At 50.6% G+C, this 4,239-nt stretch overlaps 1 pseudogene; it reads right to left on the reverse strand.

Moving 5' to 3' along the window:
- Window positions 1-2,660: 2,660 nt before the first annotated feature.
- LOC139704237 (protein L-Myc pseudogene) lies at window positions 2,661-3,937 on the reverse strand (annotated as a pseudogene).
- Window positions 3,938-4,239: the final 302 nt, after the last annotated feature.

Below are 4,239 nucleotides of genomic sequence, written 5' to 3' on the forward strand. Positions count from 1 at the left end.
AAGAACATCCCTACTCTTGGGGAACGGGGATCTGTCTGCACTTCCTGTTTGGCAGACTTCTGGAGACGTCTCTATACTCCTCTATAGAACACAGTTTTCCAGAGGCAGAGGGGACTCAGAGGAGGAGGTATTGCCCAGGCCCAGCATGGGATGCCCTCGTTCACCCCAGACAGTCCCTAGGAATGTGGGGCTCCCCATGCAGGGCCAGGGAGGTGGCCTCCTTCTCCCAGAACCCACCCAAAGGCCCACAGCTGGACCTCAGTCGGCCTGTGGGATGGATTGTCACCTGGGAGGACAGCACTGATTTTCTGCTTTCTTTTCCTAATTCCTACTAATGTGTTGGTTAGTGGGGTGTCCTCAGGATTCACAGGTCCTCCAGGACCCCTTCCTTTTCTTTTTCTCCTCTACTTTCTCTCTCCTTGTCTCCCTCCTCTTCCTCTCTGACATTTGGGTCCTGCTCAGACCTGCCCTCTGGAGGCAGCTCCTTCCTTGGAACCAGGCTTTATGGCCACTTAACAACTGGTACGGCCGCTCAGGACCATGTCCTGCCCAGCTTTCTGTCAGCCAGGCCACATCCAGCAGGAAGCAGGGAGGGAATGAGCCGGGTGCATCGTTGCTTTGTTGCTTAAGGACTTTAAAAAAATAAGATAAAATTCACATAATACAGAATTAAAATAGGGTTTTATCACATTCACAGAGTGATGCAAACACTGCCTCTATCAAGTTCCAAAACTGTGGCGCTCGGCCCTGGCATCCTCTGATCTATGTTATTTTTCTCTGGATTTCCCAATTTTTGTATATATATATATTTTTTTTTTGAGAAATCTTTTATTAGAAGATGTCCCAGAAGGCAACAGTTTAAAATCAGGCAATCAGTAATCACAACTAAATACAAAATTTCAGGTAAACTTGCCTTTCAAAATAAAATCAGACCCTTGCAACAGAATTGCCCAGGAGGTTTTTTTTTTTTCTTTGTACAAAAACAGTTAACACCACTTTGCAAAATGCATACAAAAATACAGTATATATAAAAAAAAGACTCACCCCAGCATAATACCCAGAAGCAGCTTATAAAACACGAGCCATCAAGGTGAGACATTAGTAAACTACTCCCCTCCCCACCTGTCCTCCTAAGACAATTCCAGAAGTCAGCTGGCTCCTGAAAATCCTGCTCCACAAGGTAGAGTGGCTAGTTCCAAAATTTCCACTGGGATTCTGAGGCCAGGAAGCAAACTCAGAAAGAAACCATGGTGGACAGTGGGTTTGGAAATAGCAGCTGGTTTGACAGAGCCTCAAACTGTGCTTTCCTTCCCCCCTCCCCAATTCCAAACCCAGAGCCAGAAGGCACCTGCTGTCCTGGGCAGCAGAGAGGCTGATCCTTCTTCCAGGACAGGCTTAGGGGTTCCTGTGCTTGCCCACATGACATTTGCTGGGTTGGGTGTCTTTCCCAGATTGGAGGCTGCACCTGGATTCCACTTAGAGCTAGAGAGTCCAGCTGGGGCAAAATCCATTATGGTTGGTTAAACAGAGCTCCTGCAGGCGCTTTTAAGATCCACCAAGAAATAAGTCCACCTTCTGGAGCACTGGATGAGTCCTAATGGCTCTCAGAACCTCAGTAAGGCCCAGATTCTGGGAAAAGGATCTGACTCATGTCAGACTAGCAGGGAACCAGGTTGGTGGCTACAGAGCCAGCAAGCTCCTTGGAGTTGCATGAGAAGGACAGGTTTGCACAGTTCCAGTAGAACTTCAAATGGAGTCAAGGATTGAGATGAGAGGCAGGTAGGTAGAAAGAGGAAGAGTTACAGAGTGCTTCCTTCTGAGGTGCCTTACACCTGCCTTGAGAAAAGATCCCATGATGGGCCTCAAATGCCCCTTGGAAAACACCTGGGCAGGGAACAAGTTCATGGGCCAGGACTCCAAGCCTTTCCCAGGCCCCAAGCCAGGATCCATTTTCCTGTTTCTTGGAGGAAATATTTTGACCTGTGGGAAAGGTTACTGTAGAGCCCATTGCATAACAAAAGCAGAATGAGTCAAAAAAAAGTCCTTTAAGTAAGGACAGAAAGGTCCCTCCTTCAGAGGAGAGGGTCCAAAGGGCTCTAAGACAAAGAATCTGAGCCCAAGCTTTTTAAATGTTCTCAAGGTCGCAGCATTCAGAGTAAGTAGAGAGGTGTCCCCTAACATCATAATATAAACTAAAGGTTTGCACTCTTTAGGTACTGTAAAGTGTCTGACAGTGAGGTAATGGTCCATGTTGTTCAAGTCTGTGAGCTTGCCTTCACCCAAGACAGCTCGTGTGTCTCCTGGAAAAAGGAGCCTCAGGGAGAGCATCCAGGCCCAGCTGTCCTTGCATCACCCCCAGAGACACCAGCGGGAGCATCCTTTCCTAGCCTAAAGCTCCTGCAGAGTGTGAGATTTCATGCAGGCTGGACCCCCCCACCCCCAACATCCACCACCTGTTGCATAGCACCTGTCAGCCTTTTCTTCAGAGCTAGTGGGCTAGGCTGACCCCAAGGCTCCTCAGTCAGCTGCCTGCTGAGAAGCCAAAGGCGCCAGAGAGGACACAGCACTCCCATGAGTCAGGAAAGAGGGAGAGCTGTTTCAAAGTTTCCAAGAATGCAAGCCCTTATTGTGTGTGCACTGGCTGCAATGCATTCTGGGATCTACTGTTCAGACTGTCCCACCGTAACCAAAATGTGCAAATTACTAAAGGGGAAAGGGAGGTTAAAAAATACACTGTCTTTGTAAGACAGAAGAGTCAGGCTTTTGGTCAGTTTGTAGCCACTGAGGTACGCAATTCTTTTCTGCAGTTGCTGCTGCCGGCACCGCAGCTGCCTTTTCTCTGTAGCCATCCTCTTCTCAGCGCCCACCAGGGCTTGCAAGTGTTCCAAGGCCTTGCTCAGGATCACTACTTTGGGGGCCTTCGAGCAGCTGGCCAGGGTGGGTACCTGGTCCCTCAGGGCTAAGAACCTAGAGCGGAGGTCATTCTGTCTTTTGCGCTCCAAGAAATTATGGTTCTTCCTCTTGGTCACATCCTCAGTAGCAGAACTGACAGGTTTGGGGTGGCAGGACTGAGGAGTCTCACTTTCCACAGGCGGGGGACTCACAGTCTCTTCATCCTCCTCATCCTCCTTCTCCTCAGGGGCTTCTCTCTCCAGAGTCTCTTCTTGGGGACCCCTCTCTGGACCTCTTCTTGGGAGCAACTTTCTGGAGGAAAACGGGCAGCATAGTTGTGCTGTTGCTGATGGATGGAGATGTGGGGGTGTCTCATGCAGGGATCCAAAGGATCTGCTCTCACCGTGATGGTGACTGGCTTCCGTATACCCAGAGACTGTGTCTTCTCCACTGTCACAACATCAATTTCTTCACTCTCCGAGTCGCTTGGGCTCTCGGACCCAGAGCAGGCCTGGGTCTTGGGTTCGCCCAGCTGACAGGGGGTGGCGGGCGCCGGGTTGCCGGCTTCAAGGCTGGGAGTGCAGTCCGGGATGGCGGGCGCCTTGGGCGGGTTCCCCCGGGGTGCGCTGGGGGTGCGCCGGTCGCTCACCGCTCTCTCCAGCCTTTCCCGGGCAGAGAAGCCGCTCCACATGCAGTCACGGCGGATGATGGAAGCGTAGTTCCTTCCCCAAGCTTTAGAGTGACCCCGAGATTCCGCCTCGTCCCCAGACCCCCCTCCAGGCCACGGCTCCGGGGGGCCAATCCCAGGGGCTGGGTCGCCGGCGCCGGGACCAGAGCCCCAGGGCGGCGACGTGGGGGGCGACAGCACCAGCTCGAATTTCTTCCAGATGTCCTCGCTGGGCGCCGTGGAGCGGTAGAAATCCTCCCCGCAGTCATAGTGGTAGAAATAGTGCTGGTACGAGTCGAAGTCCATGTCCGCTCCCTCGCTCCCGCCGCCCGCCACCTGGAGCAGACCGGCTCCCCGCCGGCTCAGGGCAGCCCTGCAGCCAGCACCAATTCTTGTATATTTTGCAGAAATGGAATCATGTCATATCTGACCTCATGTGTGTGGTCTATTTCACTTAGCATAATGTTTTCAAGGTTTAACCTAATCATGTTAGTACTTCATTCATATTCATGGTTGAGTAATATTCCATTGTATGGATATACCACAACTGTTTATCCATTTGATTGTTTTTGAACTTTTGGATTATTTCCTCCTTTTCAGTGAACATCTGTGAAAAATAATTTTTTGAGGGGGAAAGTTCCTATTTTTATTATTTATTCATATGATAATTTGAATTTAGC

Source organism: Marmota flaviventris, unplaced genomic scaffold (assembly GCF_047511675.1).
Source record: "Marmota flaviventris isolate mMarFla1 unplaced genomic scaffold, mMarFla1.hap1 Scaffold_48, whole genome shotgun sequence".
NCBI lineage: Eukaryota > Metazoa > Chordata > Mammalia > Rodentia > Sciuridae > Marmota > Marmota flaviventris.